Source organism: Corapipo altera, unplaced genomic scaffold (assembly GCF_003945725.1).
Source record: "Corapipo altera isolate COAL_440 unplaced genomic scaffold, ASM394572v1 54, whole genome shotgun sequence".
Lineage (NCBI taxonomy): Eukaryota > Metazoa > Chordata > Aves > Passeriformes > Pipridae > Corapipo > Corapipo altera.
The window spans coordinates 1,094,133-1,108,388 of record NW_020884902.1 but is presented as its reverse complement, the minus strand read 5'-3'; the positions used below and the strand labels follow the sequence as shown (position 1 = coordinate 1,108,388).

General features: G+C 36.8%; 1 long non-coding RNA gene across 2 annotated transcripts in view; it reads left to right on the top strand.

The window, feature by feature from the left end:
* Positions 1 to 11,728, top strand: part of LOC113950694 — a 38,619-nt gene extending 26,891 nt beyond the window's left edge. For both annotated transcript variants that reach the window (XR_003528852.1, XR_003528853.1), the window contains exons 2-3: positions 3,331 to 3,392; positions 10,912 to 11,728. This is a non-coding gene — a long non-coding RNA (uncharacterized LOC113950694). The remainder of the gene's footprint in view (positions 1 to 3,330; positions 3,393 to 10,911) is intronic.
* Positions 11,729 to 14,256: the final 2,528 nt, after the last annotated feature.

Below are 14,256 nucleotides of genomic sequence, written 5' to 3'. Positions count from 1 at the left end.
CTGCTGCTTCTCTCAGTGCAATTTATTGTTGAGGCCAACTAGAAAGTGTTACCCCTTAAGCCTGATGTAGCCAGCATTTCTCCCGCCCTGTCAAAAAAGTGCAGCAGATGGTTTTGCACTGCCTTCTCCGGCATCTAGTGATGCCCCCCTGCTTCAGCTCTCCCCTCACTCTGCGTATTCACACCATTTTCCCCCAGGGCAGGGTGAAGGAGAGAGAAGTTCCTCCGTTCCCTCATAAGTGCTTTACGTGCTCCTAGAAGACAGGCTGCCATCTGGCCTAATGAGCTTTGGAACAAACTGCCTTTAAGACAACTTTCCTTTACCTGCAGTGACGCTCCTTTGGTGGTTGTTTACCAGCACCCCGGTCAATTAGGCTGTAGTTTAAGATGCATCACAGTTGTTGGTTTTTTCCCCTAGAAATATCAATGTAGGTAGTGTTTTCCAATAAGTGGACATTAATTCATGCTGAATTACAGTGGGATTCCCAAGAAACTACATATGAATACTGAAAGAAATCATTATGATTAATGATATAATTTATATGTGCATGTTGATGAAAGAATCATAATCTAGAGTAAATTAGTAGAGATTTATGTACTAATAATTTTGTTGTGCTCTAAGGTCCAGATGAAAACCAACTAAGTGATGTTGCATTGACAGCCAGTTCATATTAGCGTATCTTAAAGGGATAGTATAATAGAAACAAATAAACAATTTCTAATGCATATTAACTCTATTTAATTTTTTCCCCCCTCCCATAATCTATATTTATGGCATTGATAGGAGTAAGGTTTCATCCCTTTCATCTTCACATACATGCCAAAGAGTCAATGTGAATGAGATGACTGAAAATATTTAAACATAAAATAACTGACTTTTAAAAGAGAAGAGTAAATTAACTGACCTGATCCATCCATGTACTTCTGAGTGCATGAAGGCCATGCGGCTGCACTCAGGGAGGAGGAATTTCATGCCTTTCAGGACAGCTGGTGCAACTCTCCCCAAATCCCACGGTGCCCCAGGTCAGCACCCAGGACAGCCATGGCAGCACCCCACACACCCCCGGCCACCCACAGCACTGCAGACGGTGGTACCTCACCAGCCATCACAAATGCACAGCACAGTCTTTGATATCTTAAATACAGCCTTTATTGCTTACTGCAGATAATGCAGCCCTGCATCAGGAGAACTGAGGCCAAGAAGTGAATTCGCGCTTAGTTCTCCATGCAGGAAAAAACCAACAGAAGCATCTTTCTTACTGACAATATTTTTTCAAGTGCTTATTGCATAAGCTGGAGCGCACCTGAAGCTGAGGGTAGTATGGGCCTCTTCAAAACTGTGTGGCAGAGGCCATGTACCAGTGTCACACAGTCACCTTGTGGGGTTTGAAATGCCAGCTCATGGTAAACACACAAAGTACAGTGCATTACTTAATATTCTGAAGAGATGGCTGTGAATTGTTTTACATTAATCACTAAAGCAAATGTTTATAAAATGTATCTCTGTATAATAACTAACTGATCTTACCTCTGAAATTCTTATGCAAAATAGAAAGTGGAATGTAAGTGAAATTATCTATTCCAATTTATTTTTAAAAACAAGGATAAATTGCTGACCTAGCAAAATCTGCAATATTAATCATACTTTTCAAATATTTTTTTCTAAAGAAGTGGTACAATCTCATCAAAATAGTCTTTTTGTAATGAGATACATTATCAATCTATATCAACTCAGATGGAACTCCTCCCCAAGGAATTTAGAGCCTAAACTGTTTGCAGTTTTCAAGAAGAAAACATCCCCTGAGTTATGTGTCCAAGACTGTAGTGATGTGATCCAACAGCAGGACTACTACTGTACATTAGTAATTCAAACAAGATCCAGAATTTTTCCTCCCATATCCTCCCTTTTAAGTTACCTATTTTAACTTTTTGCTGCTGGGGACATAGTTTTGTAGCACAAAACTGAATACTAGAGGCAACGTTTAAATTTTATACGAGCTTGGATATATCTCTTCACAGCAAAGCCTGCTGGAGGAATTAACTCTCTTCTACAGGGAACCAAATGTGAATTTACAAAGGAGAAATTACTAATAACAACATTTCTAATGAAAACCAGTCTGTGTCTAGCCATTTTACCTAGCTATTACTTATGGAACCTGTGGCCACCACTAGACGTTATGCAGAATACCTAACTAATTTTCAAAATCCTCACTTAAACCTTAATTCAAGGGAAAGACCTCTTGATCTTACAAAAGGCATTATTGCCGGAGATTAAACTGCTTGATGCTATGTATTGTTCTAGCTGTAGTCAAGAGGGAATATTAATTGAGATGTTCCATGGATTACAGTGTGTATTCCACAGTGGTTCACATGTTTCCTGGTGGTCTTTCCAACAGGAATAGCATAAATGAGGGGAATAAGACGGATCATTTTGAACCTTAGTTGTTAAGCCATTGTTCTGTTGTGCACAAAAGGTAATGCTTGGTTGATTTGCTTTATTTCTGAGCTGTTCTGATTTTTTCCCTGTGCACCTAATCTCTGCCACTTCCTCTGTGAGTCATCAGCAGCTGGACCCAGTGAAACCACAGGAACTAGCTCCTGGTAAAGAGCTCTAATGGTGCTATTACTCAAGTTCAATTCTCTTTAAGCCTAGTAAAGAAGCATCATGAGTCATAAGGTACAGACAAGAGTTCTTTTGCATTTGCTTCTTTAGGAAAATCAAAACCCATGCCTTGCTTTTTCAGAGTGATTACAATGGTTGTCTCTTATACCTATCTCACTCTGCCTGTCCTTTGCAGCAATGAAGTGTCATTTTCCTTTCAATTCTTCATTATTTTTTTCTTGTACTGTTGCAGTTGCAGCACCTATAATTTAAAGACAGTTCTTAAAAATGAAACAAAACAAAAATTCACCATCATTTAGCTCTCTCCTTTCTGGTCGTTTTCATTGCACAGAAGTGCAATGTGACTCACACCTCCGATTCAGCTGATTTGATTAGTTGTTGCTGCCATACACCTGCTGCTGTCACCACAGTAGTCTGTATTTGTGGCATACATTCCTGCTGTCTGACAGAACAGGTGGATATTGTATAGTAGATTGAAAAGAATGGTTTTAATCGTAATTGTTCTGCATCCCTGTTTACACAAACTCAGTAAAAGTTGGGTCTATAAAATGAGTCTTGTGATTTGCCTTCAGTAAATAGGGAGGTCAAGTATCTTATTTTAAACTAAAGCCAAATTTTTAACTTCAGAAGAAAATAAACTCCTCAGATAAACTTTACAGTAAAATGGCTGGAAATTTTTTATAACTTTTTTTAATTTCTGATTCTCAGGCATTTCTATACAAGACAATTTGAAGACTTCAGAGAGCACTGGGGGATCTCTTTGACTCTTGGTAGGAGTTCCTTTCCCCTCCTTCAATTAAAACAAGTCATTCTTAACATTTAAAAATGGTCCTTATTAAAAGAATGTCTCAGTTATTATCCTCTCAGACTAGCGTTTTGCCTTCTGATGAAGGCTTGCATGCTGGTTGAAGGAGGTTTACTTGAATTGTAATGCAATGCTGCTCAGGGATGGATAGTCTGTGACAATCTGTAACACTGGGCAGCAGGAAAAGAAACGGAGTTTATTTTTCAGAGTGTCGAATGGAGGGAACTATATGGCAGTTGAAAAAGATCTTCTTGCCAAGTGTCAGGGTACCTCTGACCATACAGGTCTTTGAATCATGCTTTAAACATGAAATGGGAAGAACCTAAAATCCCACATGCTTCCCGGGTCAAAAGTACTTCAGTGAAAAACTGAGGGACAGTACAAGTACCATTTAAGTGGTAGGAAGAAATGGAGACCCCAAATACGGAAAATATGAAACCTCTCAAGGACAGAAAAAATGCTATTGTAGTCTCTCTAAATCAGAGAATTTATTTATTAGCACAGTTGTATTTTAATGAATTAAGAGCTCTAATACAGACACTCCCAAGTTGCAAACCACATATCACAAGAGACACACAAGAGTCTGCACCCTGATGTGAGCCCGTGTGGAGCTGCAGGCTGAGGCTGCTGTCACCACTGCTGCTGATGGCAGTACTTGGCAAGAAAAAGTTTGAAAATCATAGTCCTAAGGGATGAACAGTTTTCCCTTTCATTCAAGATAATTTTTAGGCAAGTAGTGTGGCTCATCTAAAGCAGACACATTATTCCTCTGGTTTGAACAAAACCAAATGTTTTGATGTTTCATACAATAAACGCCATCTAAGTACCAATTTACCAGCAGTGCCAACATTTAAAATTGATTACTTCTGCCTATTTCTCCAGCTAGCTATTAAATTTGCAGCAGATTGTAAATCATGGTTCTGTAGAGGAAAAATCCAACAAATATTTGAAGAAAATATTGTGCACATTTTTAATGTGCACTTCAAATATGCACATCTGAGGTACTGTGTTACGGAAGAATTTTTCTTAAAGCAGGAAAAAAGCATAATGAGATAAAATTTTAGGCAGACTATGATTTGACATTTTGGAAGTTTCCACAAAGTTTTATGGCATCTACTTCAAATTAATATTTCATTAAACTAATTTCTTGTGCTATCTTTAGAATGATTAATTTGATACGTTACTTCAGGTTCTACCTTTTGTCTATACAGCCCACATTAGTGTTTTGGAATCATGCTACCAATGATTTTTCAACACTCAGGTACATAATAGGATAGGATGGAACAAAAGAGCTTTCAATTTTCATCCAGTTCTAACAGATGTATTTGATTTATAGTAGAAGCTGGTTTCATACTCTTAAAAATGTTGTAAACAATTTGCAGCTGCTTGATTTTTTGATGCCATCATAAATATTCATGATCTTTTTCCAAGATCTACAAATATAAGGTGACCTTAGACAAAAAAAAAAAAAAATCAGACTTGGGTGGTACAGGGTGTTAAGTCATTGCTTTTTCACCTTTCTAAGAACTACAGAGACAGCTGCAAAGTGTGAGCCCACCATCACATACAGGGTTTCTGGAAAATGTAGTGCCATGGATTTTAAACAGAAACAATGAAAAGCCACTGCACTAAAGCTGTGTTAGCAGAGAACCTGATGGCACAGTTTGGCATAAACACAGTGGCCTGGCAAGAAGTCACTGCGTCTGTAATCAATAGGTCTGAACGTGACCTTTAATAACATTAGTAAACATTTTTCAGCATGTCATAGCACAGTTTTCTGACCATAATGGAAAGGAAAGAGAATGACTGCTGGAAAATAGATGGAAGTACTTAAAAAAAAAAAAAAAAAAAAAAAGCAAAACTGGCAAATGGCAAATCTAACTATTCTGTTTGCAAACCTATTAAATATTCAGCAATTAAAATTGACACTAAAGTATACAAAAAATGTTACATTGTGTCATATCTTATTACACAATAGGATATTGTATTATCATAACTTTATGTAACTAACAGGTACATTTTGCTCACCCTTCAGCAAAGCTCTCTGTTTCTTTACCCCCTTGAGATTTTCTCCTTCACTGTTTTCACAAACTATCTAAAACAGGTACATTTGTGTTTCAGCTAAAATTTTTATGTTTTTTAAGACTAATTGTAGAGAGTGTATGGAGACAGTAATTGCATCAGTACCTCAAGTCAGTCAGATAAGCCAGTGATGGGAAGGTAGGGGGTCCTGACTAAAATGAGAAGATGTAAGAAAAGACTTGAGAAGGTGAAATAATTCCACTCAGAAAGATGTAGGACTTTGAGGGTGTTGATCTTCAGTGGCATAAATTGCTTAAAGTGATGCTGAATTACACCATCTTGCCTTAAACATTTGGGTCATCTGATATGTAATTTAAGCATGGCCTATGTGACTGAGATTTCTAATGATACATCTCAGCAAGTAATGACTAAAATGACACATTAGTGACAAAACCCAGGATTTGTCCCAAAATTCATAGAACACATTTTATACTAACGCACTGCATCCACAACACATCTTTTTCCTGGGGTATTCACAAGGTTTAAATAAATTACAGGTAATATTTTCATAAGTACACATATGATTTAGAAATCCATGCCCCATTTTTTAAATTGAAGGAAAGTGTTTAAAGTGATTTCAAAGGGATTGAGGTGATGAAACACTATAAAAAGAATCCTACCAAGCTTCTCTTATGTTCAGTATCTGACCATAAATGCTTAGATGTCCCTTTGAAGGTCAGGGAGATCTAATGTACTAAGCATCCAAGTTGCTTTCAGAACAGTGAATTAGACCCCTAAATAACATAAGTGATTTTGAAAATGAGATCTAACAAAATCCTGTAGATATGTTGGGTTTAGTAAGGGTATCTGAAAGACTCGCCTGGAAGTCTTAACAGCTTTAGAAGCCCTTGACAAAATCCTATAGTCTTTGTGTATCAACGTCAGAATGTAAATTGAGTACAGCCCTGTAAACAGAAAGAACAATATAAGTTGATCTGGTTTTCAATGTTTATTCCCAAAATACCATGCAGCCTGAAAGAATAGTTAAGAAAAATCCAAATAATTTCAGAATAATTCCCTCATATTAGCAATATCAATGTCATATGGCTCAAAACCAAGCAGCACAGTGAAAATTGCACCACAACAATGCCATCACTACTGCCTCTGCTTTCAGGTTTCAGAAAACTTGTATTGAGACTAAAGAGAAAACTTTCAGTCCAAATAGAGATTAAGAATAATCTACTGAGAACTGAAACAAGTTTATGTTTTGATATATTTCTATATTTTTTTTCTGATGTGAAGTCTTTTAAGAGAAGACAGCAACATATGAGTTATACATCAAACTGATTATTCATTTTTATAGGACTCAATACTCCAATATGAAAAATCTAAATTTCTTTTTTCTCTCTGTGGCTTTAATACAATTTGTCTTATGCCTATAAAGCCTGGAAAACTGGTGCAATAAATTAAGGAAACATATTTGACAAATAAGTAGACATTTTCCAAGTCAATTTTTAACTGTGTATATGAAAATTTTTCATGACAGTGAACACTATTTAGACAACAAAATGATCTAAAGAAAGTGTTCATTCTTGGAAAAAAATTAAGGGAGTACCTCTGCTTGATTTTCCATGAGAATATCAGTCAGGTAAGTCTTATCCATCTGAGAGTGCTCTGGATGGTTGGATGTATTATTTGTTAGTTTTTCCTACACCAAACGTGGGAAGCATGAAACACTTGGGTAGAAATGCGGTTAATATGGAACCATGCCTGGGTACCTTTATGATTTTTCCCCTTACGCACCTAAACCATACTTTTACGAAAGCTACTTTTGGAGTTGGATAAACTGCACAGAGAGATATTTTATTTTAAAATTAAAAAAAAAATCAAACCCGATTCTCAGCAAGTCACATCCTTTTTACATTTCACAGACATGACATGTCATTAGGAAATGGTACTACTCTTGGTTACATTGGCATGTCATGTTACAGTACATTAGAAAACATGATGTGCTGACAGAACCATGCATGACCATTATCCGAATGACATGCTAAATTCTGGCAGTTCAGAAAGAGGCACATTTAGGTCTCAGTACACATATTTTGCATATATCATAATCTACACTTGCAAAGTGTAAAAGATTGGAAAAAGACACAAAGGAAATAGTGCAATCATGAAGTTAAATCATGCTTTATTCAGTGTTCATCCAAATTCACATCTCAGTCTGCCCTTATATTGTACATGCAGAGTATTGAGCACAGTCCCTAATTGATCATTTATGCAAAACAAACCTCAAACAAATATAAATAATTATCTTTGAATACTAGAAGAAAACAGAATTACTTTTTATTACCTCCATAGCTGTTACAGTTGATCTTTATATTTTATTCACTCTTGACTTTTGGTGTGTGTTAACATCTGGGACTCATCATACTGTCCGGCATTTCAACAGAAATGATGTCACTGGTGCCAAATACTTTGACAAACATGGCTACTGCATAAATCCAAAGAACTGAAAGACCAAAAAAATTATGTTTACAATTAGAAACAAAATGAGTCGTTTGTACCATAAGTTTAAGTATGTTAAACACAGACTTTCTTTCCAGAAGGAAGACATTGACTGAAAACTGTAAAAGCAGGCAATTCTTTTTTTCCCCTCTCTTTGACGGTCTGGAGGAGCTTTTGATCTTCCAGTGTCCGTTACAACCTTGGGGAAGGTTAAGTTAACCCTTTGAACAAACATTCCTACCAGCATCCAATTCACTCAAAGTACCTTAATCACCAGCTAACTTGAATTCAAACTGCTCTAGAGAACATGAACTGACATAACTTAGCTCTGATGAAAAGGAAATTAAAAGGCCTGAATTTGATATTGACATGCACTGAGGGGCCCAAACTCCTGATTCCAACTTTGGAGACACAAGGCAGTGTGATTTCATTGCACAGAAGTGTTGGCCCACAGCTGGCCAAGGTGCAAGTTGTGTGCCAGTCATGCAGAGACCCACAACAGTGACTTCCTCTTGCAGTGCTGATTGGAGGCAGTGTAGGACAGGATAACATCAGAGGACAGCCCTGTGTAACTCTGTCATTTCCCACCCTGGTGAGGGAGCAGAGGCAGCAACTGCAGAAAGTGCTTCAAGTATCATCCCTTTTCTTCCTGTGCACCCATCCAAAACCGAGCAGGCTTTTCAAGAATTGTTTTGTTAAAGATATAATTCAAAAGGGAGTTATTCAATTCAGTACTGACCACTCCCACCAGGAATTCATAAAGGCAGAATGGCTTTACCAGTCTGACAGGGTAGAGATGCAGGAGACTTCAAGGACACAGGTTTATCAAGCAGAATAGCACTATAAGCTCTGTATGTCTCTGCTGCCAGCATGTACCTACCATTACAGGGGTTGTGATCAGTGATTTCTCCAAAAAGAGTGTAAACATAGGAGAATGATTAAAGGAGATAGAGAAGCACCAGTTCCTGCTATCAGGCCTAAACCTGGCACTACGGCAGTTCCAAGGGGTGATAATTGCATGGGGAATTTCTGTGACATAGACACTAATTCACATTATATTCAGCTTAACCATGTAACCACCAAACAGCTGTAAGCAAGATGGGATGTACATACCAAGACAAGTTTACTACCTAAAAAAGACAGACAATGATCTTAGCTGAGACTTGCCAATCTCTATTTAGAAAGTAAGATGTTCAACAGAAATATGTATTTCAGCTAACATACAAAAGAAAAGATGAGATTCTAGTTTATAAATAAAATCGCAAATAACCAAAGAAATCACAACATAGCAAAGGTGTCAGATAAGGATTTGAGTCCTTTAATCACACTGCTAATAAAGTTTAAATAAAATTAAGTCACCCATCATTTATTATACTAGACAAAGTACAAGTTCAAATATTAAGCTAAAGTATTACTAACTCAGCTTTCAGTTGGCTCCAAAAGCATTCATCTGCACTTGATATTGGTGAATACTTTCACACCAGCAACTATTACTTTCAGCCCTCAGGTATAACATCTTGCACCCAGAAGTAGCAGGAACACATTGGTATTTTTCCCACACGCAGGAATATTAGCCTTGATACAACTACAATATCTCTCTATGCTTAACTGTGCCAGTATTTCCCTTTTGCTTTCTACCACATGCCTTTGTGTAAAAGCCCTGTGATAAAATTAAAAGGACAAGGAGCTTTATAAAAATGAATAATCCTACTGAACATGCAATCAATTAACTGAAACGTGGAGATGGATATTTTCTGAAAGCTCCTTACAGGCTCTAGACAAACACAGTGAGATAACAATGGAAAATTGTTTGGCTTACTAATTGTAACCAAATGTATGCCATTCTATCAAAACATTCTCAGGAGGATGTCAAAGACTTTTTAAAGTAAACATCTTGTGTCATCCTTTTACTGAAGTGGAACAAGGGTCTCCAATAAAAATCCTACATATCAAGGACCCTCAAAGAAGTTTATGTACGTATTACTGATCTTTGAAAATGCAGCTTGAGAGGTACATTAATAATTTCACCCAGCTGGGCAATAAACATTCTTGCCAAAATAATTATGTAAAATTACACCGACCCTTTTAAAAGAGAATAAGTTTCAAGAGGACAAAGTATAGACAGAGTGACTTCACTTTTTTTTTTTACAGCTGTGTTTTATGGAAAGCATTTTAGTGTGTAAAATCTCTGTCCTTGTAAAATACTCCAAAGAGAAGCCAAAATTCAAACCTGTTTGTAATGCAGAATTTTAAAATACTAGAAAAGTTTATCAGTGAGAAATAAACAAACCTCAACCAAATAAAAAAGCTTTTCACAGCTGAAGAAATAGATAAAATAGCAATGAACAGCTAAAGGCAAACACTTTCATCAAGGCATACTTAAACCTTTAAATACAATACATGTCCAAGGGGAACTACCAAATAAAGCATTCAATCATTCTTAATTTGTGGATTACTGTGTTGGACTCCTCTGCTGAAAAGTAAAAACCAGTTAAAATCTCACATTTTTCAAAAGAACCCATACGTTGTAGCAATGGGTTCAATCTTGGAACTTACACTAGCAAAACATTCAAGAATATTCCTATATCCAAACTTCACAGGAAAGCATGGTGCTTAAGCAAGTAAGTAAAAATTAAGAAAATGAAGGATAAACAGAAGTATTTTGATAGATAATAAATAAACTTGCTCTAGAAAAACTGTCTTTTATGGGTAATTCACAAAAAATTTCAAAGATTTTGGGAAAAATTAGGAAAGATTGCTAGGTACCAACTTATTTCCCATAGCTCTCTATCAGTTCTGACATCTGAGAACCAAGGTTGCAGGGAATGTTCCTGAAACTATTGGGAAAACTAAGCTATAAGAGGTTGAGACTGCAACTGGCTGAATTACCAGCCTCAGGAAGGCAGGAATGCCATGACATTTGTTCTCCTTTTCATTTTCTTTCCTCCTTCTAGGCAGTGAACAGACTAAACTGAGAAGTACAGAAGTGTGAAAAAAATTGGGAACTTTCTTCTCATCCTTTTATCCTTCAGAAATCTAACTATCTGCAAAAACAGAAGAAAAATCAAAGCACAACATAAAAGTTTTAGCATAAGAACAACTGGATAAGAGCAAAGGTCTCTCAGGCAGAGTCCTACTTCCAGCAGCAGCCAGTGGCAGAGGCGGGAGGAAGAGGAGAGGAACCAGGCTTGCACATAAAGATTCCTGTGCTTGGCTGTACCTCTCCAATCACTGGCTGCCAGCACGCTTGGACTTCCTTCAGTGGAGACTGCTCTAAGCCAGGATGTTTCACAGCTCCCTCATGGCCCTCTCAAAGAATAGTATGAGACAAAACAGAGATGACTATCAAAGAGAGTAAAGAGTGATGCCTGAAAGAAAATTCAGGGAGAAAAAAACTCTGAGGCAATTTAGTTTCAAAGGTGAGATAAGGAAAGGGGTTTTAATTTTGTGCCTAGGCATAAGAATACAAGACACGCATGTGCCCCTCTGTACAGATGTTACAATTTATAATATTGTCTGTCCAATCCCAGGTTTTGCCCACCCACTGGCTTTTGCCCTGGACCACCCTCAATCACGCCCCTTGGGAATTGGGGCTAGGGTCTCTAAGACCGCCTCTTCATCAATCTTCATCTTCTTCAGGGTACAGGGGGCATATATTCACCCAGTTCTTGACTGTACTTTTGCAGTTCAGGCCAGGATTAGATATCCTTTAACAGAAGATGCCTATCTTAAAGAGAGACATTTCTACTGGAATTTAGGGAGTAGAATTGATATGGGGAGCATGGAATGGGGTAATGTGTGTAGTTTCTGTGCTAAGGGTAAGGGAATAAGTGGTACTGCTTCTAAATCTACTTCTGCTCTATAAATACTTATAAAGCTTGTAAAAATTAGAAAAATAAAAAAAGCCAGATGGACCTTAAGGCATCAGAGTAAGAGGATATTCACTAGAAGAGCAGTCGTTGCAGTGTGCTGGCTCAAGGACCAAACCAGAGAAGAGAGGTTCTTAACACCACATAAGGAATTGCAAATTGCATTTGTTCAGTCACTGAAGGCTGATTCAAGGGTCATATAGGTTTAGTGTAATGCCAAAGCACTGCAATGCAGTTCTAATTGTAAAAATGTTAGTTGTGATTTAAAAAAAAAAATAAATTTTTAGTATCGCTTCTTTGAATCCAAACAGATAGTGAGTTGTTAGTCTTGAGCATAGGCAGACAAAATTTCCATAGAAAACTGAGTGGTATGCACAATGTGCAGTTCAAAACATATCACTAAAACATAGTAACGAGAAATTAAACCAGAGTTAAGGGCATTACATGACTAGATGAAAGATAACCAACAGCATTTTTTATAATTCCTCTATAATTTCATAAGAGAAAAATCAGTGACAATTGCAAGTCAGACCTATAGTTGCTTCAGTTTCACTGGAGCTGTGGTATTAATGATATGACCTAAAGAATAGAATAATAAGAAATGGATAGCTGAAATATCAGAGGTAAGAGAAGTTTGCTTTGTTTTGTTTTGGTTTTTTTTTCAATTGCTGCTAGCAGTATCCAGTGATAAATTTAATAACCAACAGCTTAAAAATAACCCTTTGGTTCCACACATACCTTTTTTTAATATCTGCTGTTCACTATTACTTCTTATATGCCTGGTATTTCCTTTCAGACTTTCCATCCAGACCAGAGCTACACAAGATGCATAGGTTCAGAGGGACTATTCAAACACTGATCTAAGCTCCAGTTAAATGATTTTACAAATTGAGATTTCACTGTGCATTTCAGGCTTTTAACCAACAGCAAAACTTCAAGCAAAACTTCAAGTAAAACTTCATCATAACACATAAAATTACTGAAGTTTCTGAAACAAAACAAAGTACCCCTCCAATATTGTGAAACAAGAGGTTATGTCTGCTATATTTAAAGAATGAATTGGAAGCAATTCACTTTTTCACTCTTTTTGTGGATTTTTATTGTTGACATGACAAACCTGTTTATAAACATAAAATCCATGTACAGTTTTGTAGAAAATCAAAATCCCTTACTATAATATACAAAACTAGGTAGATTCACTAGAATAATCCACAGAAAAGAAGTACTTATGGGCACACAGATGCATACATGTATATACACACACATACAAATCTATTTCTACTGGCTCCTAATTTTAGCATGTCACAGTGGAATTACTGCAACAATTTTGCTATTAGACAGGACTTGATTACCAAGCGAGGGTAGAATTTATAGCCTCCTAATTTTAAATTCTTACCATCTGAGCACATTTGTCAACTTAAAAAAAAAGTTACTGGTTACCAGTGCATTGTTGTGTCTGTTAGCTAAACTTAGCGAGACACAGGGGAGAAGGTATATTAGAAAAAAATTGTATTTCAGTTAGAAAGGGGGTCATAATAATGAACAACATGTAGATTTGTATAAAGATATATCTACTCAAGATTTAAAAGGAATCAAGACTATGTAAGCACGACACCCCCCACCTATGTATACACGCATATCCGTGAAGCATGCTACAATTAAGATTTGCAGCTGCTAAGAATCAATACCAAATTTTTTAAAGTTTGAAGAGAGAGTTAAGATCAGTTTATATAAAATCTGAAATAAATACTTTTTGTGATGTTGTTCTGGGCTGCTCCATGACAAAGAGAAATCATGACCTTCATTTCATACTCCAACCTTCCAGCATTTCACAGGCTCCCACAAAGTCTTTGTGTTTCCAAACTTTCCATAGCTGAAGCAAGGCATGGATGCAATTCAACAGCCAAAATATTATTACAACTAGATATCAATACTGTCTAAGTGGCATGGGAAAGGGCTTCATTAGGGTCTTTTACCATAACTTGTTATGTAAAACTGTTCTAGTCACTGTTGGGAAATTCTTTGGTGCTAGACTCAAGCTGCTCTTTGGACAAGCTAAACCTTCAAAACTACCACACCTTTTGGGAAGGGGAACTAATTAGTTAGGAAGAGAATCTATTCTCATGATGCACCAATAGAAATATAACTGTCAGTCAGAAAACTCACCTTTTCTTAGATGGGATTCTTTCATTCTCCACATTACCATACTGACCGTTTTAGAATTGCTCAGGTAGATAGCAAGCAACATGAAATTATTCATTAAGACAAATGACTACAACCTTTTGCCTAAATTCATGCAAATTTAACTCCTTACAACATAAATTATTCCACTACCTTCATTGCAATTGATTGGTCAGTTATCAGCCAGTATGAGTGAAAATGGCAGAATCAGGCCCAATGCAGCCTACAGGAGACAGAATTTTTAACAGT